Below are 24385 nucleotides of genomic sequence, written 5' to 3'. Positions count from 1 at the left end.
CCTGAGAGACCTGCACTGGCTTCCTGTCAACAAGAGAATCACATTCAAACTCCTCACCCATACTCACAAGGCACTGCACAACACCGGACCAGAATACCTCAACAGACGGCTCTCCTTCTACACTCATCCACAGAATGAACGCCGGTGGAGGATCGTACTCCCACCTCGCCCCTAAGATGTGGAACACTGTTCCCACCCACCTGCTACAGAGCCAGGACCTGCTTACCTTCAAGAGACACCTCAAGACTTGGCTGATCGATCAGTAACAGCCCCCCCATCAGTGCCTCGAGACCCTCATGGGTGAGTAGTGTGCTTTACAAATGCTTTGATTGATTAATTGATTGATTGAAAACCCAAAGCTATGACCCACAATCCACACTCTGAGCATTTTGGTGGGAAGCTGGAGTACCACAGGAGACAAGGCTAAAGCTGAATGAGGAAGGTTTGAAATGAAGTGCAGTTGAAATGGAGGGTACAAGTTATAATTTGAAAGAACACATTTGATTGGTTATTGTAAATATGTTGGTATATTGGGAGTAAAGTAAGTACATGTTGGATTGAAGTTGTAAAAATTAGAAAACATATTAGCGTTTGGGATATGTTTATTGTTTCAAAAACGCAGCCACACCTGCTATATATGGTTTAGAATTAAGCATGCTGCTCTCAGAGAATGAAAAGAGAATGTTTCAAAATACATTACTGTGGTAACATGGCTAAAGTTGCATGGGGGAAGGAAAATAAAAAGACTAGACTGTGAATTTATATTTACAGTTCTAGTCAATACATAATTTACATAGTTGAAATGGGTATTTGTATGTATGCTTGAGCAAGCAGGAGTATTATTGACAGATAGCCAAGATGAATTTTGCACTCCTGTGTAGATCCGCAGATCTGCCACGAAGTTAAATGCGGGGAGCTGTGCTGAGCACCACGGTCGATCCTCCCCTAAAACCTTCAAAAAATTGGGCTATATTCTGAGGAGTGTTACAAAGGGTTAAGTATAGTGACCAGTCAGACGTGATATAACATAGGTTAAATATGAATGGGAGATTGTAATTGATTGCTTTGTATGAGAGTGGTGTACTATTCAATTGTTTGTTTTTTGCGCATTTCCAGTGAGAAGAAATTCTAACTGATACTGAGATATAAATAAAGACAAAAAACAAACATATTTAACAGGTATTTAAATTATAAGATAGTTTAATTTAAAATGCACTAGAAAAGGCATGAGTGCATATAAACTGAATGAAAGTGAGAAGCATGTTGATAAAAAGTAAAAAGGAATATAAACAGAGGGTATGTGCTAAAAAGGAAAGGTAGAATAATCACCAAAGAAGGAATTAGAGGCACACATATGCATACAGATATTGTAAAAAATAAAAATAAACTAATTTTTACACTAATAGACCTAAGCTTACAGTTTTGTATACACTAACAAAGTCACAGGCACACTAATGTATACACTAACACACTGAAACACAGTTAAGTATCCTGCAGTATCAGAGCCATTTGCACACACAGTTACATTCTGCTGTACTCACCAACACAACCAGTAAGCCATTCATGCAGCCACTTACATACACATTTAGGGCCATATGTACCAACAAATTCTCCCATAGACACAGAATGGGTAAAACCCTTTGCTACATCTGGCCCTTAGTCACCTATAGATTTACTAAAAGAGTCAGTGATATACTGGCCTATTTACTTAAAAGTCTGATGGAACACTGATAGAGGAACTCATACACTCACTCAGATATATAGTCAAGAACTGACACAGCTTAGTCACCTACTCAGACAAGTAGTTCCTAAAACAAGGCTCAGGCATGCTACTACAGAGTGTGCAGTTTTACTGTCAGCTTTACTTGGCATTAGAAAATCCGCTTGACAAGCCTTAAACTGATCTTTTACTACACAAAACTCACTCTTCAGCTAGGTTGTAGGTAGACCATAGAGTAGCATGCTTTTTGATTAAAAGGTGAGACATGTCCTTCTGAGTTTCAGTGAGTTATATGTGCAGATCCTTATGCTTATCTATATATGCAGTCTTCCACCCATACTGCAACTCACATACCAATTTATAAAAGGCTAGAGCTACTCACACACCCAGTCAGACACTGAAAGATCCATTTATACATTCATGCACATACCCAGAAAGCAGGTATGTATGCTGCAGCATCAAAGCCAGTTGAGAACTGACTTAGTCACTCTGCTATGTAGTCAAGTACTCACAAAACCTAGCTGCCCATTCAAACAAGTAGTCCTTTAAACATGGCTTGGGCGTACTACTGCAGATCTTGAGTGTGCAGTTTTATGGGGAGCTCTACTTAGAATTAGAAAACCCGAATGACTAACCTAAAACTCTCCTTTTTCTACACAAAACTCACCCCCAGCTAGGTTGTTGGTAGGCCACAGAGTAGGATGTTTTGTGATTAAAAGGTTAAATATGTCCTTTTGAGTTTCACTGACTTAGAAGTGCACTTGCAGACCCATGTGCCCAGTTATATATGCAATCTTCCACATACACTGCAACTCACATACCTATTTTGAAAAACATAGCCCCCCAGACACATCCGGTCAGACAATGAAAGGGCTACTTATACATTCATGCACATATCCGTACAGTACTAATGTATCCAGAAATATCAGATAGTTACGTACCCCTGTATCCAGCAACACAGCCAGAAAGCCATTCATATAGTCATGTACATACACATTTAGTGGGCTATATAATTACTAAAAGAGACAGTGGTATACTGGCATATTTACTTAAACATCTGATGGCACACCCATACAGGGACTCATACATTCACTCAAATATGTGACTGATTGCTAACACAACCTAGTCACCCATCCAGACAAGTGGCCCTTTGAACAAATCTTGCTACTGCAGAGACTGTATGTGCAGTTGTAATGCCAGGTCGTCTTGGCACTGAAAACTTTTTCCTATGTCTAAATCTCCTGCACCTACATATAAGTTGCCCCTAAGGTAGGCAGTAGGTAGGCCATAGAGAAGTGTGCTTTGTTCTTAAATCTGTTTTTAAGTTTCACTGACTTACACATGCACTTAGAGACCTATGCACCCAGTTATCCAACCAGTCTTCCACACATACTGCAACTCACATATTTGTTTAGAAAAACAGAGAGCCACTCACATACCCAGTCAGGCAGTGACAGAGGTATTCGTATATTCACTCACACACCTATTATGTATGCAACAGTATCAGAGAGAGTTGCCAACACAGTTACTTACCCCTATACTCACTAACACAGCAAGTAAGCAATTCATACAGCCACTTACATACACATTTAGGGACCTCCAGATTTACCAAAAGACACGGGCCCTTATTATGAGGCTGGCAATCATGAGACCGCCAGCCTCGCTGTGGCAGTCCTACTGCCGTGGATCTGGCAGTAAGGACTGCCACATTCCGAGTTGTGAGGCAAGCCTCCACAACTCCTGGCCTGCCGGTGCGGTTGCACAGTCAGGGCCTGCGGGGAGCACCTACAATCCAGATTACGAGGCTGCAAACCATCAGGCTTTCCATGGTGGTCACCCCACCACAAAAACGCTGAGGGTCACGCACTTCATTCACACATGTCTGCACACATCCCCCCTACCCGTCCACACACTCACACACACCTCCCACACCACTTCATGAATGCATGCATACACTTACACACCCATTCAGCATACACATACATGCATTCATACACACCCAATCATTCACATTCATCAACACAGACACCCCTGTTCGCGCACACATACACGCACCATTTAGCACCCCCCACCGCAAACATGCACACATGCACCCAAACACACAGACACCCTCCCTTCAGATGCCCACTCACCTTCTCAGTCGAGAGGGATGTCTGGGAGGGGAAGAGTGCTGGTGGTCTTCCCTTGCCGGTACCACCATGGCAGCAGGACTCCGCCAAGCCGTATTACAGCTTGTAATATGGCGGGTGGAGTCCTGTTGGTGTGGCGGTACTGGCGAGGGACCCATCTATGCAGCGCCGACCGCCAGCATTACTGCTGGCTGCTTTCCGCCTCAATGATGACAGAAAGCAGCCAGCACTCGTAATGTTGTGGTCTGCTGACCGCCAGCACAGGCGGTCATCTGGCGGGTTTGGCTTTGGCGGTCAGGGAAATTGACCACCAAAGTCCAAATGAGTGCCCCGTCATACACCATTATACTTACTTCAACCTTTGGTGGCACAACCAATGAGTTAAATATCTGCTGGCACACCCATAGAGATACTCATATACTCACTCAGATATGTAGGCACGTTCTGACATAACTTAGTCACCCATTCACTAAAGTAGTCCTTTAAACATAGCTCAGGCCTACTACTGATGAGCCTGGGTTTGCAGTTTTACTACCAGCATGACTTGTCATTCAAAAGTTGTCTACCAAACCTTAAACTTTCCTATTACTACATATAACTGATCCCTCAGCTAGGCTGTATGTGGACCATAGAGAAGTGCACTTTCTGCTTAAAAGGTAGGACATGTCCCTTTGAGTTTCACTGACTTAGATGTGCACTTTCAGACCCCTATTTCAAGTTATATATGCAGTATTCCACCCATACTGCAACTCATATGCCTATTTGCAAAAGCATAGAGCCACTCACACACCAACGATACAGTGAAATAGAGAATTATACATTTACACTAATGCCCAGACAGCAGAGATGTATCCAACAGTTTCAGAGCCAGTTGCACATGCATTGACATACCCCTGCAATCTACAATACAGCCAGTAAACCATTTGTATAGTCACTTACAGACACATTTAAAAACCTATAGAGTTACTAAAATAGCCAGTGATAGACCGGTATACTCTCTTGAATATCTGGTTGTGCAACCATAGAGGGAGTCATATACTTATTCAGCTATGTAGTCAAGTACTGACACAACCTAGTCAACCATCCAGACAGGTAGTTCTATGAACATGGCTTGGGTCTCCTACTGCATAGCCTGTGAGTGCGGTTTTACTGCCAGCTTGACTTGGCATTCAAAACCCCATTGGCAGGCCTTAAACTCTCCTTTTACAACAAATAACTCACCCCTCAGCCATACTGTAGGCAGGCCTTAGGACAAGGTGCTTTTTGATCAAAAGGTAACACATGTCTTTTTTAGGTTTTCCTGTTACATTTGCACTTGCAGACATCTTTCCCCAGTTAAACATCCAGTCTCCCACCCATACTGCAACTCACATACTTATTTACAAAGGCATAGAGCCACTAATATATCAAATTAGACAACAAAAGAGGTACTTAGACATTCATGCAGATACCCATTTAGCAGTTAGGCATTGAGCAGTGTTAGAAATGGGGTCTCTAGTTGGCAGAGGTATAAACACTTGACCAAATAGGAACCACAATTCTAGTCAGGGTAAGTCACACACAATCCAAGTTATCCTGTGCCCATCCTCTGGTAGCCTGGCACTGAGCAGTCAGGCTTAACTTAGAAGGCAATGTGTAAAGTATTTGTGCAATAAATCATATGGTAAAACAGTGAAAATACAGCACACAGGTTTAGAAAAATATGTGACATTTATCTGGTTAAATTAAGGTATAAAACAATAAAGAATCAATAAGCACAAGTTAAGATATCTCTTTTGCAAGATCAAAAAGAGTCTTAAATCTTAGAAGTCAACAGTTGTCTCTTGTTTGTAAAAAGTAGCTGGTTTGTGTCAAAAATAACATACTTGGAGACTGCAAAGGAGGAGGTGCATAGAAAAATAGGGTGCACGTCGGATTTTCCAACGTGGCACCGATGATGTGTTGTTTCTTTCCACTGTAAAAAGGGGCTTTGCGTCAATTTCCGGCGTGCAGTCTTGGTTCCTCACTGCGATGCAGGGATCTTTTTGATGCACAGGGATGGTGCGTGGAAATCCTGGGCTTGCGGGACAAGGTCACAGTCATTGTGTCAAACCGTTATGGCAATGCATCAAATGGTCTGTCAGGCGGCATGCACTGTGTTGATTCTTCACTCTGGAAGTTGGGCTGCATCTTTCCGGTTCAGCTGTGCCTCAATCCCGTAGGGCTGTGTGCCAAATTTCTGCCCACAAGGGAGGCGCTGGTTACGGGGCGGCTGTACAGTGATTTCTAAATTGCACCACGGCTGTGCGCCATTTACGGCAAGTTGTGCATCAATTTTCGACACAAATGGAGTTTCCTGAAAAGATTAATTCTTCTTGACCCTGAGACTTCAGAAAACTGAAGAGAAGCTCAATCCAAGCCCTTGGAGATAACTTCTCAGCAAAGTCAGAGGGCAGCAATGCAGCAGGGCAGCAGTGCTTCTCAGCAAGGCAGTCCAGATGAGTCATTTGGGCAGCCAGGCAGTTCCTCTTAACAGGTTGCAGGTTCAGGTCCAGAAGTGTCTGATTTGGTGGGGTCAGGGACCCAGTTTATATACCCCAAAATGCCTTTGAAGTGGGGGAGACTTCAAAGAGTGGTTTTGAAGTGCACAAGTACCCCTTTCAGTACAGATCTGTTTGCCAGGGTCCCAGTAGGAGGTTTGGCAGGCCATTGTGTGGGGATAGGCTACTAGCCTTTGAAATGTAAGTGTAAGGCCCTCCACCCTCCCAGCCCTGGGAGATCCTTTCAGTATGCAGATGAGTGCAGGTATGACTGAGTATCCTGTATTTGTGGTTGTATGGGTGAAATGAACAAGGAAGCTGTCAACCAGGCCAGCCCATATGTTGATTGGAAAGAGGCTGTAAGGCACAGATGGATTTTAGGTGCAGAGAAATGCTCACTTTCTAAAAGTGTCATTTCTAAAATAGTAATATAAAATCCAACCTAACTAATAAGCAGGATTTTCTCTTACCATTCTGGCCATACTAAATATGACTTGGTTTTCCATTTCTGATCAGAATCTACCACTCAAACAGTATATGAGGGTAGCCCTAATGTTAGCCTATGAAAGGAGAAAGCCAGACAGTAGTGGAAAACAAATTCTGGAGTTTTACACTACCAGGACATATAAAATACACATGTACATGTCCTGTCTTTTACCTACATAGCACCCTGCCCTACGGGTTACCTAAGGCCTACCTTAGGGGTGGCTTACATGTAGAAAAAGGGGTGTTTAGTCGAAGGGACAGTGAAACTGCACACACAGGCCTTGCAATGGCAGGCCCGAGACATGGTTAAGGGGCTACCTATGTGGGTGGCACAATTAGTGCTGATGGCCCACTAGTAGCATTTAATTTACAGGACCTGGGAGAATGTAGTGCACTTTTCGGAGGACTTACAAGTAAATTAAATATGCCAATTGGATATTAATCAATATTACCAGGTTTTTAGGGGGAGAACACATTCCCTTTTAACACTGGTTAGCATTGATAAAGTGACCAGAGTCCTAAAGCCAGCAAAAATCAGGTCAGAAAAAAAAGAGGAGGAAGACAAAAAGTTTGGGGGTGACCCTGTTGTGAAGCCATTTCCAACAAACAATATCGAGCCAGTTGTACATATATTTATATACCCCTGTACTCACTAATACAGCCAGTAAGCCATTCATACAGTCACTTACATACACATTTAGAGGTCTATAGAATTACTAAAAGAGTCAGTCAAATTCTGGAATACTTACTGAAACATCTAGTGGCATACCCTTATAAGTACTGAGACACTCAATCGGTTATGCAATCAAGTACTTATGCAAGCTTTGTACACAAGTAGTATTCTAAAGAGACCCAGACATTAACATGTCCAGTCACTCACTGATACATACACTGACACACCAGGTGTATATTCATGTATTCACTGATACAGTCAGAATCACACTCATAAAGACTCCGACACACCCAGGAAGCTATAGAATAATACAGACAATGACATACTGAGACAGATAGTTATGAAAACATTAACACACCCAGGTGTGAAGTGACCTGCAAACTAACAGATCCAAGTATACACTAACGCATAAAATAACACACTCATGTATACATTAAGACCCCCTGGCACACACTGATGCATACAGTAATACAACCAGGCGAACACCTATACACACACTCAAAGACCCAGCTACACACTTGTGCATACACTACTGTACCCAAACTCAAACTCATGAATAAACTGTAAAAGCCAGACACACACTAATGCTTACACTGACACTGCCGGACACACACAGATGCATATAGAAACACATCTAGATGCCCCCTGATAAATTCACTGACACATACAAGCATAGGCACTGATTGATGCATAAACTAGAACTCTTAGATGAATATTCATATATATAATGATGTACCCACATACACACCTATGTATGTGTCTGATACTCATATACACAGTAACAGTTACACTGACACGCCTAGACATAAACTGATACATACACTGAAACCCCCAGGTACACACTGATGTATACTTTGAAACACTCAGGCACACAGTCACAAATATAATGATATACCCAGTCACATACTGATGCACACACTGACATAGACAGGGGCAGACTAATACAGACACTGACACACACAGACAGACACTCATACATACAGTCACATACCCAGGCTCACACTGATGCATTCACTAACACACTGAGGTAGACATTTATTAGTAAGACAGGTAGGAACACAACATGCCCTATGTATACAGTAGTTAGTATACACATTTATAGATATATACTAAGATACCTCTACAACCATTTAGTCATTTAAATGACACTTAGTTAGTTACTTACTTATTATATATAAGTTTATACAATGTTCTGTAAAGGTAAATGTATTCTTTATTTGTTTTCCAGATATCTACTTCGATTTAAAAAAAGAATAACAATGCCTGCCAAAATACAAAGAGGAAAGCAACAGAAACAACAGTGCTACCTGTTTAAAACTGACAGTAAAAACAAAGATAAGGTGGAAAATGTGGGGAGGAAAAAAAAAAAGCTGTTAAGAGTACTAAGTATTTTTTTTTAATATACAGGAAAATGCAAAATGAGGGAAAGCTGTCAATTAAAAAGGGAAGTTGGAAATGCATTGAACAAGAAGTGCATGGTGTTTAAAGTAGGAAATTTAATAAGAGAACAGATACTTTGACCTGAAGACAGAAGCAGTATAAGTTAAGAGTGAAAACATTTCAAAACAGGATAATTCAAAATTTGCGGAAGAAGTGGAAGAGGTTTAAAAGGAGAAGTGTTGTACTTAAGCAAAATCAACATGTTGTGACTATAGTTGAGAAAGCAATTGTTGTGAAGAGGAAACGTTTAATATTAATATTGAACAAAATGAACTAGGCACAACAGTATTGCTCCTGAGAAAAAGAAAATTCATAAAAAGTCTTCTTAACAAAAGTAGTTATTATAACCTTTTTAAAAGTGAATGGATGCACACATCTAGTACAGATCCATTGTTTAATGAAGAGAGTTCCTTGCAAAAGAGCACAATAGTGTATGCACTTGACACAACTGGTCATTGTTATAAGTTAAAAAAACAGTAGTCCCATATAAAAAGAAAAGCTAGTTCTTAGGAATGTAGCGGAAGTGATAGCTGAAGAGGTACAAGAAAGGTGTAGACAGCCCTTTGTGTACAAGTGGTAGTGTAGAAGTATTTGAACTGTCCGCCAGGAATCAGTTGATAAATTAAGAACTTTCCTAAGACAATTTTCCTGCAGAAGTCTTAAAAAGAAAACTGTAATGCTACAAGGATTAGATCCTTGCAAATTTAGGAAAAAACCCTATCATACAAGGCCATTCACTGACATGTCTATCAAACAAAGTGTGTAAAAGCACTTTTATCACTTTAGAATGTTATATGTTCATCTTTCAAAAATGTGAAATTTAGTTAGGAGTCTTTACAATGTGAAAACTCCATCTTTATGTTTAGGAGGATGACTAGAGCTCTATTGTATGGCCCTGTGTGATTTGCTTCTTTGGTCCTGAGGAGGAGTGTAGAGAAAATGAGGAGGTAGTCGCTGGAGGTGTAGAGCAACAGGACACAGAGATTAGATTTAAAAAGTTGCACAAGAGATAGCAAAGTACAACACAGCATCTTCAGAGAAACCAGAGTATATTTGTTGTCGCTGCACTCACTACAAAAGCCAAACTCATATAGTATTGTAGTTTCTAAAACTGAGCAAAACAACAGAGATAAGTGTCAGGAATTTTGTGCATATTTATTTGTAGAGGAACACTTTAATTTAGCAACAAAGGAAACAATATGTATGTTTTGTTATGATAAATTAGAGGATAAAAAATTGCAGCTAGAGCAATACATAACAGATTAGAATTGGTGTTGATCCCAGAAGAGCTTCAACACTTAAATGTTCATGAATCAATTTTCATACAAGTTAATCATTCATTTCAAGCAGTTGTTCCAATGGAACCACAGAAAGGGAAACTACCACCAACAGAGCTACAGAAAGGACATAAGCGAAGAGTTGGCTACTTACCCTTAGATTTTAAACAAAAAATTGAGACTGTGGTTGTTGAGAGAGATAATGATGAACCACTCATCATTCTAGTAAATGGTGTGCCCACCAAAAATAAAATATTCAGGCAAGATTAGTGGATGTCAGTAAAGTGAAAAAGTGGAAATTATACTTGAAAGAAAACAATGTTTTTTACAAAAATGTTGATATTATTGGAGGTATAAGTTGTATCGATGATGACGTATTAGAATCAAGTGGAAAGATTGAAAAAGTGGCTAAATGGAAATCTAAAGAAATATATGAGCATTACATTATCTATTTACTTCATTCCAATGCCAATGAAGCTATTGGTGATACCATTGATCTTTTTCAAATGAAACAAGATAAAGAAGCTCTAATGAGTGTGTGGGAAAAAAAGTTTAGAGGCCTGCTGTTTTCCACGGCTATTTCCCACTGGATATGATGATCAGCCTCTACTAATATTAGCAGCTGAGTACATGTCAATAAGGCTATATTCAGAGCAGCTTAGGTTTTGCTGGTGCATTCCCTATATATTCCATCTATTATTTGAGAGTGACTTGTCAGGACTGTCTTATGCTGTAAACCACTTTCTAATTAATCTGCACAATCTCTCTGCAAGAAAGTTTGTTGACAAAGTACAAGGTAAGAGCGAAAACCTAGAATACAATTTATTTAATATGATGTCATGAAGAATGTAAATGTATGCTATGAAACGTAGGTGCACCTACTTGTCACCCTTAGCTGTGCAGAGTGTACATGGGTTGATTTACTTGAATTTATAAGAGGAGCAAACTCTAAACTTAAGGATATAAATTTGAAGACAGCAGGAGAAGTTTGCTCTTTGGATTCTGCTAATTTTGTGTAGGTATTTTAATTAGGGGTGGGCAGAGTTCATGGAGTCGAGCTACGTGGCACTCCGTGAAGTGGTAAAAAACTCCACCGTGCTACCCAGACTTCTGTGAGTGGGTGGATCACGCCCATTGGGGGAGTGTGTGCAGTGTTTGGTGCATCACCTAGTTTCAGTGCACCTATCAGCAGTTGACACACCACTGGACTGATATCATTGACCGCAAGCATGAACTGATTGGCTTACTAGGTATCGAGATTCCAGGGCTTGTGAGTATATTTACTATATTGCTGTGTTTCTGTCCTACAATGCTAACTTTTTTTCTGAATAGCATGCTGCTCACACACAGTAGTAAATTTATGTTAAGAATATAATTATGTGATCCAGTTAGAGGTAGGTAGGTGCTCGGCTCTACCTTATTGTACTCGTCAGCGCTCACTTTCGCTGATTATTAAAGAAGCCATTACAATACAGGCTCCTCTGTTACTTCTTTGTCCTCCGGTCATAATATGAATTAGTGATGTTAGTGAGTTAGCATTCTCTGTGACTTTCTTTGTTAAGCTTGTACAGTCCCAAACAATTTCACAGTGATGTGAAGTACTAGAATGCAATAGATGCAAAAAAGGGGGACTAAGTTGGTCCATCAAGAGGGCTGAGAAATGAGAATAGAATCAAAGATCATTCAATGCATTGCAGAAGTTCAAATTTCGTTTTTGTTAAGGAAATTTGGAAAAGGGATTTTAGGATTACTATTTCCAAATCAACGATAGTCAATGCTAGTATCACAGACAATCTGAGTTAGATAAGTACAATGCTACTGAGTTTGGCTGTTATAATACTTTTGTGGATATTAACTGTACCACTGACCTATATTTTTATCTTCTTTATTTCTTACATCAGCGACCAAGGGCAAGAAGAGGGGCGCAGAGGCGGGTCAGGCAAAAGCTGGGAGGAGGTGCCAACCATTAGCACCAATGCTGAGGACTCTGCTCTTCCCTGTAAGTCCTATTATTATTATTATTATTGTTATTATTTCCCTAAATTTTATCCCTGCTCACTATTTTACTACTTTTAATTTTGCCCTGTTTATTTTTTGATACTGTCCCCTTTCCTTTCCAACTTGTCTATCCAATTGTTTAATTAGTGTTGTCTCTGCATTATTTTTTTTCTGTCTTTCATTGACCATTTCATTCCACCCGGTCATTGCACTTCAATGATTCTGAGACATCATCATCATAATCTATAACTCTGCCCCTCCATTACAAAGATATTTTGGTTGGCTTTACTTGCTGGCTTTTCTAACAATGTAACCAACAAAATCCCCAGAATGATATCTTTAATAGAAGATTCTGCAGAGTTAATTGAACAGTAGTGATGTATTGAGGTTGTATTTTTTTGTTATAAAAAAAAATTAAGGGAAAGCATACTGGCATCTAAAAAAGGTATTATTTTTTTTCTAGCCACACAGAGCACTGCCGGCTCAAGTGCTATTGCAGGAGGAGATGGTAAATCCAACACAAGAGTGACCCAATTGTTCATGTGAACCTAGGTATAAACATCTCAGAAAAAACAACATTCATGTGAAACTCATTTGACCATAATATACAATAAGGCACATAAGTATCATGCCCTTAAATCAATCAAAAAATGTGTATATCGAAACCATTGACATTCTGTTCAGCCTATGTAAGTTAAACCATGTTGCAACCAGTACCAAGCTGATGTATGTTGTCCCAATAAAGTTTTTATTATAGAAAACACACTCATGAAGGCAAAAATAGTAGAGGATACAACTATAGTAAACACAAATACTCCTCTAGTGACAAAGAACACCACCATTTTCAACTAGAAATCTCTGAAATTAAATGGCGGTTTGTGTACTGATACAAAAACAGAGACAGCCACAGTTAAATGTTCCAAAATATGTATCCAAAGAGACAATATCTCACATGAAATCAAAAATTCCAAGGTCCCTCTTATTGAACGTCGACAACATTTTGATTCTTTATGAGAAATACAAGGTTCTCATCAGGACAGAAGTGACCTGGCAAACTGATATGTGAACATGTGTTAGGAAAAAAGAAACATGCTTTCTGTTGTATTAGTCAAGGAAAAAAAGGGAATTATGTACTGGTTGCCTTTGGAACCGCTGGAATAGGAAATTCCCTCAGATGGGCAGCCGCATAGTAGTGAGAAAATAAATATATGATATTTTATTCATCCCTCTTTTCTTGGGAGAAAGTCTCCTATGGAAGGTATTGTAGATAAATTGTAACAGGCTGCATGTTAGGGAAAAGGAGATACAACAAGCTAAGGGAAAGTAAACCTGAGGATGGAATAATTAAGTTGTATAACTCACAGAAAATTACTGGGTTGACTTATACTAGGACTAAGTTAGCCTAAAATGTTGCTAAGGCAGCATTAATACTGATCAAGGGCCCACTTCGTGCCATCGTTGGCACCATTAAAGTGGAAGATGAACACTGTTGTTCTTCTTCCTATATAGGTGCAAGCAGATACAGCGACGTCCATCCCACTCACCTGGAGGCATAATTAATTAGGTAGACAGCTGGGAGAGCACATTGGTTAAATACACTCTATTGTGTCAAAGAATAGCAGGAGGGGGAGAATAGAAGGGAAAAGTAGGCTGTGATGATGCCATCTAGCAAAAAATGAAGGTTCTACGTTATCATTAAAAAAATCATTACGGTATACAAAATAAAGGGCTAATTTTCAAATAAAATATAAATTGTGATCAGGAAAGTTCAAATCCCAATCTGTCGTGGTTAAAGGAACCTCTATTAAGACCCCGGCAATGAGTGGATGCTAGGGGAAGGGATCAAAAGGACGCAGTGTCAATGTGCTATTACAAGGATTTACAAGATATAATGATTATGCATCCAGGTCCAACAAACAAATGGATTAAATGAACTATAGGGATGTATGTGACAAAGAAAGAATTGAGTTGAAAGTGAAGGATAACAGAGAAACAAAGGGAGGTTTGGAAGATACAACCTTGACATACCAGGACTGGACTGGCATGTGTAGGGCCATCAAGCTGCCATAGGGGCATGCAAGGGGAGGTTGAAATGGTAGATAGAAAGAAAATGAGGGGGCATAGGTGGCCTATGAGGCACATGCTGGTCTCTGACAAATACTCAAAAGATGAATGACAGATAGGTGAGGTGCATCAGGCTAGGTTAAGGACAAATTAATATACTTAAAGCTGCAACCACAAGAGAAGTTGAATATATCAAAATTACACACTGAGATAATATGTTACTAAAAATAGTGATATATATATATATATATAAAAGTCCAAAATACTCCGAAAAATACTTTGATATAGATAAGAAAGTGCGTATCCAAGACTGAACATGCAATTGAAAGAATCAACAAAGGTTCAAGAATGCAATATATTTGTGCCATTCCTTCATAGTGTTCAAACCTTTTCTAATAGAGTCACATTTATCAAGCCATTTGCATTCCAGTCTTTGCAGATTCAGTAGGTTGTTGCCTTCTCTTGAAGATGGAATGGCTTTCTCAGTTACTTGCTACCTGAGGTCTACTGTGGTGTGTTGCTGTTCTTAAAAGTGTTGAACCATAGGTGCAATCTGTAGATAACATCTAATGCATATCATATGTTGGCTAATCCATGTCTTTACCTGTCTGATCAATATAAATAATATCATAAGGACACCAAATACAATAGATTATATTTGTAGAAGCACATTTGGTATGATGTTGTAAGGTAACTTTAATTTGACCAAGAAAAAACATTTCTGTATTCAATGTATATTTACATGCAACACAATTACCACATTTGTAATGACCTTTGATAGGGTCTAGACCCATTAGGGCAGGCAGTGCATGATCAGTTTAGGAATGCTACTGTCTGCCCAAACCAGATGGTCCTTAATGTTTTTGCCTCTTTTATAGGAGAATAATGGGACATCTCGAAATGTGTTAAAATTTCTAAGAATCGACCAGTGTTTTTTTATAATTTTCACAATTGTATTTCTTTGTGGGCAAAATGAAGTGACGCACAATTTTGTCTAGAGGAAGTTTTTCCTTGGTCTGTAAAATTTCCTCTCTGGGATTGTACCTATCCCTTTTCAATGAGTTCCTGATATGTCTCTTGGGATAACCCCTCTTTTGTAATTTGGCACTAAGAATAGCACCTGCTCCGAAAAAGTCAATTACTATGGAGATAGAGTAATCGTCCAAAAGGCAAACCCTCCTTAAGTGCCCTTGGATAGAAACTTTTATACTGTAACAATGTGTTACTTTTCATTGGCTTACGAAATAGAGTAACAATCAAGAGATTCTCATGATGCTTAATACGAAGGTCAAGAAATGGTATAAAGTATTGATCTAGATTATAGGCAAATCTAAGATGAGGCTGACAGCTCTTCAGGCAGTCAATAAACAGATTGAGCCCCTCGTTATGACATTGGTGGTCTTTTTGGAAGATTGTTGTGTTGGCAGCCCCCACAAGACTGCCAGTGTCAGCGATCTCACGATGGCCATATTACGAGTCAGACCGAAGACCACCAGATTATGCCACAAACCCGACAGCATCAGGCCAGCTGAGAGTGGGAGGGAGGTGGTTCCACCGCCAGCACTGCCATGCAGCAAGGACTCCGCCCTCATATTACGAGCAGTAATATGGCACAGCAATCCTTGCACAGTGGTGTGGCATTGGCAGTGGAAGCGCTGACATCCACCCCCTCCCAGATGACCACTTGGGTTGCTGTGTGGCCCAGACAGGTGGGTGAAGCGACCGAAAGGGGGGGAGGTACATGTGTGTGGTATATGCGTGTATGTGTGTGAGCATGTGTATGTGTGTCAGAATAGGTGTACGTGCATTGCTCTCTGCATGCATAAAGGGGGAGTGTGTGCATGTATGTGCACATGGGGGGCTAGTGTGTGAATGAATGTAGAGGGAGTGGAGGTGTGTATGAATGCAGAGAAGGGTGTTTATGTGTGCAAGCGAGTGGGGGTGTTTGTATGTCAGTGTGAGAGCGAGTGGGGGTGCATGTATGTCAGTGTGAGAGCAAGTGGGGGTGTTTGTATGTCACTGTGAGAGCAAGTTGGAGTGTTTGCATGTCAGTGTGAGAGCAAGTGGGGGTGAATGCATGTCAGTGTGAGAGTGAATGAGAGTGTTTGTATGTCAGTGTGAGAGTGAGTGGGAGTGTTTGTATGTATGCGTGCAGTCGGTGGGGAGTGTGTATGCAAGTGTGTGGATAGGTGGAGGGTGTTTGCAAGTGTGTGGATGGGTGGGGTGTTTGTAAGTGTGTGGACATGTGGGGCTGTGTGTGATGGCAACATGAATGGGGATTCCTGTCACCGGTGCACTACCGCCAGGGTGTTCGTGGCAAGATGACCACCACGAAAAGCCTGGTGGTTTGCTGCCTCCTAATATGGCCGGCGGTCTTCGGCCTGCCACCGTCCTGAAGGAGCTCACCGCATGTCACGGTGCTCTGACCAGTCCGGCGAGACTGACGGTGTTGTGGCGGTTTGGCTTTGTCTAAACCGCAAGACTCATAATGCGGAGGTCTTTAACACTGGGTCTGCAGCGGTTAGACCACCACACTTGTAATGAGGGCCTGAGGGTCTGTTTGGAACCCACCCAAATCAAAAAGATATCATCAATGTACTGTTTCCAATGGCATATGTCGCCAAAAAAAAGGATTTTCATCTGTATTTATAAAGGTCTTCTCTAGATGACCAACATAAAGATTTGCCAGATTAGGACCGAAAATTGCTCCTATGGATGTTCCATAGTATTCTTCATAATAGTTTTGGCCGGACAAAATGTAATTTTTGGATGAAGCAATTTGTAAAAGTTCAATGATGAAATATGTAGGGGCCTTATAAGGGGCAGTACAAGTGTCTAGGATGACCCTAATCACCACAGTACTCTAATGTTGATGAGTCTTTGTGTATAGAGATATTCTGGGGCATATTTAAGAGCTCCTACCACCACTGGAGTGTCACTTTTCTTGTTGTTTTTTGCAGAAGGCAGCATGCATAGAAAGACCAAAATGCCAGACATGATTGTTTATGTGCAGGAAGGTGCCCCTTCCTGAACAAAAACAATCATTGGAAAATGATGCTTTGGCACTTCTGTACAGCATTGTACAGCACACACAGAAGTGCCAAATCATCATTAGTGATTGTTTGTGTGCAGGAAGGGACACCTTCCCACATCTGAACAAACATAATGGTGCAAAGTTGCCTGTGTTGGTACTATGAACTCAATTTAGTGCCAGCGCAGGGAAGAACCAAGTGATGTGCTGTATTCAATTAAAGGAGGGCAGTGCTGCCAATTTTGGCACAGTGTCATGCTCCATCATTTTCTTTTAAATTTGGGCCTCTACGTCTAGAGTTACTAAGCATTCATGTTCTGGATCAAATTCTGTCCCATCAATCAAGCTGATCATATATATGTACTGTTCTGAACCTATGTTTCTAAGGTGGGGACAAAGGGCCGGGGACGGAGGAAGCACCGCCAACAGGCTGGCGGTGCTTCTGGGGCAATTCTGACCGCGGCGGTAAAGCCGCGGTCAGAAAAGGGGAACCGGCGGTTTCCCGCCGGTTTTTCCCTGCCCCAGGGAATCCTCCACGGTGGCGCTGCAAGCAGCGCCGCCATGGGGATTCCGACCCCCTTCCCACCAGCCTGTTCCTGGCGGTTTACACTGCCAGGAAGAGGCTGGCGGGAACGGGTGTCGTGGGGCCCCCTAACAGGGCCCCATTCAGATTTTCAGTGTCTGCAAAGCAGACACTGAAAATCGCGACGGGTGCCACTGCACCCGTCGCACACCAGCAACTCCGCCGGCTCCATTCGGAGCCGGCTTCATCGTTGCTGGGGCTTTCCCGCTGGGCGGGCGGGCGGCCTTTTGGCGGTCGCCCGCCCGCCCAGCGGGAAAGTCAGAATGACCGCCGTGGTCATTTGACCGCGGTGCGGTCTTCTGGCGGTCTCCGCCCGGCGGGCGGCGCCCGCTGCCCGCCAGGGTTGGAATGACCCCCAAAGTCTTTAATAAATGTATTGATATACTGACCAAGAGGCTCAAGGACAGAGTCACAACCCGACGGAATAGGCGGCACCCGTGGATTGATGGTATTCTTATGATGTTTAGGTGGGGTATAGAAAATTATTTTTCTGAAAGGAACCCTTCTTCCAAACCATGTGATGTGGTCTCTAGAATCAAGCATTTAATATCTGGTAAGGGGTTGCTTGTGAGCTTTTTATAGTGGTTGGTTTTGCTGAGTTGACACATAATTGCAGTTTCATATGCATGTCTGTCTTGTATTGCAATGCCACCACCTTTATTAGGTGGTTTAATAATGATTGAAGTGTCTAGTTTTAATGTTTTAAGTAATTGTCTCTCCAACCATGTAATATTATATTGTGTATAATGTTTTACGGGTCTGAGATCATTAATATCTTCTAAGACCACCTTCCCACATGCTAGAATCTCAGGAGGCTTCATTGCCTTAGGGGGCGTACAACCAGAGCTGGGCCCCAATTTTTGGTCCAATATGGTCGCTGGAGAGTACTCGAGTGTTGAGAAAAATATCTCAACCTTAGTTTCAGAATTAAGATTGAAAAAATCAACCTGTTCCATAATTACAATGGACAATCCTTTGCTTAGTTGGGAAACAATATGTCTTGTGACAAGTTTAAAATAGGGATAAGTTGGTACAACTCTGTGGTCATAATTTCATAAGTTTTACCTGTTGGGATAGTGGTATTGATATTGGGAAAATGCATTATTGACTCTCTGGTCCCTATTTGTAATAGCATCTGGGGGTCTGTTGATCCCCTGGAAATTGATCCCTTTGTCTTCCATGATTGCCTCTAGTTCCCCTACCTCTTGTGGTCTTTCCTAAAAAGGTTAGAAATGGGATTGGAACTGCTAGTGCCTTCATCAGTACACTAACAACCTTGAAATATCATTGAATTCTAGTTGAAAATTGGGGTGTTCTTTGTCACTTGGGGAGCACATTTTTTACTCTAATTGCTTCCTCCACCATTTTTGCCTTCATGAGTGTATTTTCTATATTAAAAACTCTGGTGTTATTCTGCCTTAATTCTTTTCTACTAGTGAGTCAGTGCTTTTTACGTGAGGCATATATGGGTAAAAAAATAAAACTGGCCCAGTGAGTCTCCTAAACATAATCACATCAAATTCCAATGTCCCTAGGGGACCAGCAATGTACTGCTACTGGGCCACCCCCTACTTACTTTGAAAGAAGTGTTTGCTGGGAGAATTGTTCACAAATTGTTTTCTTTATTTTTGTTTTTTAACAATATAGCTACTCCTGCTGGTCAACCTGTCCCACCCACCAGGCAGGAGATAGTGGCCCGCCTGTGGCAGCAGAGGTGTGAGTCTATACAGGCCAAATTATGGTGATTCGTGGTCCTGGAGGATGAAGAGGTTGAAATAGATGCCGCTAAACCAGGACCCAGTTCAGCAGCACACCAGCCCCAGCCACTTGTCTCCAGGCTATTACATCACTTGCACTGCTGATAGCTGCCAGGGGCCCTGACTGCCACTGCTGCTACCCCCTCCCCCTCCGAGAGCAATTCCAGGTTTGTGTCCTGCAGCGGGAAAGGGAGTATAGAGCAGATCCTGGACCAGCTCCAAACCTCTTTCCAATTACCTCTTCTGAGTCCTTTTTACATTTTTTGTTTTGATGGGAGGGACTTGTTGTGCGTAGGGAGAGAGTTAGGACCAGGTTTCACTTTGGACTTTCATTATACGTTTTGCGACAGGGCTATTTGTTTGGGGCAAAGGGTGGGCCTGTTGTGAGTGGAAAGGGTGGGTTTTCAATTTGTTTTTGGTGTTTTAGTTTGCACTGCTGTCTTTCAGTGTAGCCTTTTTTTTTTATCTGCTAAAAAAGTGAATGTCAGTTACTTATACCTTTGCTCTACTGTCCTCTGTAACTTTATTGACACAAGGGGATAATTGAAATTGCCTATTGTGCCTACAAACACCTAGATACATACAAAACAACATTTTCTTCATTAGAAATTAATCACTAACTAAACAACTTCACTTCAATCCATTAATCTTGTTTTACCTGAATATATGACGCGATGGCTAATTACTGCAGGGTTTTTTCCTAGGTGGCAACTTAAGGGGGTGATAGTAGTAGCAGCAAGCTAGCACACTAAAAGGAAAGACTTAAGGTTCTATGCGAACTCCAATTGCAGGATTAATAAAAGGATTATCCAACACTGTCAACTAGATTGAAAGAAAACAAAAAGACAATGACATCTAAAAAAACTACTTTTTAAGCTAACAGAGATAAGACTTTCGAATCCCACTGGGGAAATAATTGTAACTGGTGATTTTAATTTCAATTTAATTTTCAACCTAGCGGACAGTGACTTCCTGATAACTGAAAATGGCATATTGGCAGTAGAGCCACAGACAGACAATCTAAAGAAGCGAAGGGATTGTAGTGGTGAAGGATTAGTCATTGCCTTGGAATACTTGAATGTGAGAGTAGAACCAAGGATGAAATTCCACCTAGAAACTTTAGTGCAAATATTCTTTCTTTAGTGCAAACTCAAGATCAACAATAGATTACACCATTCTCTCACTTTCCCTTCTAAAGTATGTAACAAAATGCATGTTTAAATATACCACTCTTAGTGACCACTCATACCAGAATTTACAGCTATGCCTACATCTTCTGAGGAATGTGTCTGCCTCACCAGAAATTGTTTTCCTAGGCACAACCAATATAAAGCAGCTATGGTAGACCGACCATTCATTATTAAGAGTGGCTAGTACCGCCAAAGACACATTAAAAGCAACACTAGCTCACAAGAGTGTCAATATTGCTGCCTGGCCCTTCTTCTCAGCAAACCTGCTATCCCTATCATTTCTTACAAACTCTTATATGAAGCAATTGCCCACTGGACTGGTTGGCCTTACAGCTAGGTGACGTGTGCTGGAAAAGGAGCTAAGAAGAGCTATCTAGCACACTAGCAAATCTCCATCCACTAATCATGACTGGCAAAAAGTCAAAGTGATGAAAAAGCAGTAGAAGGAACAAACCTGGAAAGATCACACACAAGATACAGTGCCTTCTAGACAAAACTTATTTTTGATGCCAAAGGAAAGAACTCTAGAGCATTCTGGATAACAGTAAATGTCATCAGAAAGGATCTAACAACAATAAATGGCTCAAGTATACCAGAAGTAGTCTGGGTTGCTCATCTGACTAAAACCTTCTTTCATAATTAATGGTCGGCAGATAATAACACTGACTGGGGGTGCTGGCCTGACAACATCACCCCTAATCAGAAATTGAGCACTTCCATATGCACCAGCGCCATCAGGGAACAGGCTGTGGTAGTACTTAGAACCTATACGATGGAGAAGGTGGTCAGAGTGATAACAAATGGTCTTAAGGATGGTGCGCCTGGATAAAATGGCATACCCTGAGTCATATACAAACTGGAACCAGCTTCCTTGGCATTTCACTTGTCTGTAATATATAATGACATGGCAATTAATAGCTCACTCCCCACATCTGGTGAGTGTCAATCAATAAAGCTGTTCTTCAAGGAGAGAGATAGGGCTAACCCAGCCGATTATAGACTAATGGCTCTTATAGACGCAGAGGCAAATATTACACTGCGCTATTTTTGGAAGTTCTAGTCAAGAGGTCGACCACTAACAACATAGTTCCTGTTAACCATACAGGCTTCTGCCGTGGATTTGGGACCACCATACATATCCTAGCACTCGCAATTATTGTCGAAAGATGTAAGTGATCTAAGAACAAGTTGCTGTTATGCTTTATTGACTTCAAAGCGGACTTCAACCAAGTGGATCGACATTTATTGGGGCAAAAGCTATGAGACTAGGACCTTCTGTCATGAATATTATGTGCTATTGAGCTGCTTTACCAGAACACCTGGATACAAGTAAGACTAGCTGAAGGATCTGAACTATCAATGAGAATCCCTACTGCAGTTGGCCTTAAGCAGGGGTATTGATACGCCTTCGTCTGTTCAACTTATTTGCATTCCCTAACTTAGCCAAGAAGCTGGCTGGATCCTTGTTTGAGCCATTAATAGCTGTTATTGCAGCCAAACCTCTTCCAGCGACTGCATATGCGAGCATGGTAAGGAGAGGAAAGGATCACAAGTGAGTATTTAGGCTCCCAAGGAGGACTTCACCTGCTCAAGTTCGAAGTTCAAAGTGAGGTCAAATCCCGAATACAGGTTAATCAATGCCCTTTGGCAGTCATTACAAGAGGATCCAAAATCAACATACAGGAAATATTTGAGGGCATCATTGGTCACAACAAATACTTCAGATTTATGGAACCTGAATTTAAACCATTCAACCCTTTGTCAAGCACTAAATAAAGCTGCAAAAATGCTTTCACTTTTAAGTGATAAGCAAAATCTAACTGGTCACTCACATGCTTGAATGGTACTACAATTTTATCCTAGTCTGATACCGTCAGCATATCTTAGTATTGTTTTCTCAGCACATTTAGATAGAAAGTTGTTAGCCAGACATCTATGTGTATTACCTTCTCAGCTGACCTTCCAACATGAAAACATACTGGTTCAAATTGATGCCAGCTTTGCGGTGCCTTCAAAGAAGATACTATTTATCTTGTCTGTATATGTACCATCTTAAAGAACGCCTGAGTTCCATTGTTAAAAAAGGTTTTTAATGATTGTGAGCTCAGAAACGGCATAATGGCAATAAATAAAGTGACCCCAGATCAATTGTAAACTGATGAAATTTCTGACCTTGTGTGATCCACTCCTGAATAAAGCCTCTGTTGATAGTAAATAATAACTTTCAACGCTCGCAGGCTTAAGGCTAGTGGAAGCCATTTACTTTCATAGAGGAGATAGAGACTGCTGACACCCAAAGAGGTCCCTTGCCCTATGAACTTGATTGCTTTTGGCACCAATTAAGTAACTATGTTGCAATTGTAGCACTGTCTGGGATTTTGCTAAGTTTGTAGTAGAAAGGCTTTAAACAACCTACCTTAGTAATTTATGACATGTTTTAACCTGATTTTAAGTGTTGTTTTACCTTTGCACTTGATAATATAGTTATGGTTTTATTTAACTGAAAACAATAAAGTATTCAAACAGACCAAACAGACCTGTTGGCAAAACACAAGGATATTTGGCTTTTGAATTATGCCAATCAAAAAAAAAAGAAAGAAAACAGAGAGTTAGTGGGTCATATATTATATCATAACTTTAGAAAGACTGGGACCAGACTACCATAATGACAGTATTTGACACACAACAAAGAAGACCTGATATGATGATAAAACTAGCAACATCAACTTCTTCTGAGCAATGGAGAGCTAGTATTTAAAAACTAAACTAAGGAAATGAAATAATTGAGTCAGGTGAAGTGGAATCAGAGTCAGAGGTGTTTGTACAAGGTTAAGCATTTACGCAACACACAACACAAGACCATAACGATGATGCTCATGGGGCCGATGTGGAATATTACGCAGGTAATAGTAGGTCATGCAGTGATTTGGTGTTGCTTTAACCACATCCACCACAGCAAGTGTGATGAATGGATGGGAAAGAAGATTTGGGTAAAGGTATGACAAAGACAACCACTGCACACAAAAAAACACAACAATATTCATCTGGTCACTGATGAAGCACACCATCATCAATCTGTTGTGGAAGGGAACAATGAAGGCATAAGTATTCAAATTTCAGTTATATGCATGGCAAACAGCGTTTCTGCCCCAGAGGACCCCAGTTAATATATCTGTAAATGTTATCTCTTCTAGGTTTGAAAAATATAAAGTGTGGAGGATTGAAGTTAACCACCCAATTCTAAAAATTATGATTGTTGAAAGGAAAATGATGCTGTATTACCAAATTGGGTGGTGAACCTCCATTCTTCTTGGGATGTCTGCCACTCTTGGGTGCCTGTCGGAACCAGTCTGGTAGGTAAACTGGAGTGTTAAGCTTTCACCAAGTTGTGTTTGTGCAGGAGAGGACTAGGAAAAGGCCTGCTCATTAAAAACAGTAACTATTTTACAGAGTAAAGTAGTAGAACAAAAGAGAGCAAGGTAAGCTTCATGGGGAGTCAGGAGTGTACCAAGAAGACT

The sequence above is a fragment of the Pleurodeles waltl genome, chromosome 1_2, assembly GCF_031143425.1.
Source record: "Pleurodeles waltl isolate 20211129_DDA chromosome 1_2, aPleWal1.hap1.20221129, whole genome shotgun sequence".
In the NCBI taxonomy this organism is placed as follows: domain Eukaryota; kingdom Metazoa; phylum Chordata; class Amphibia; order Caudata; family Salamandridae; genus Pleurodeles; species Pleurodeles waltl.
The sequence above is the reverse complement of the archived record's forward strand: the minus strand, read 5'-3'. Positions refer to the sequence as shown.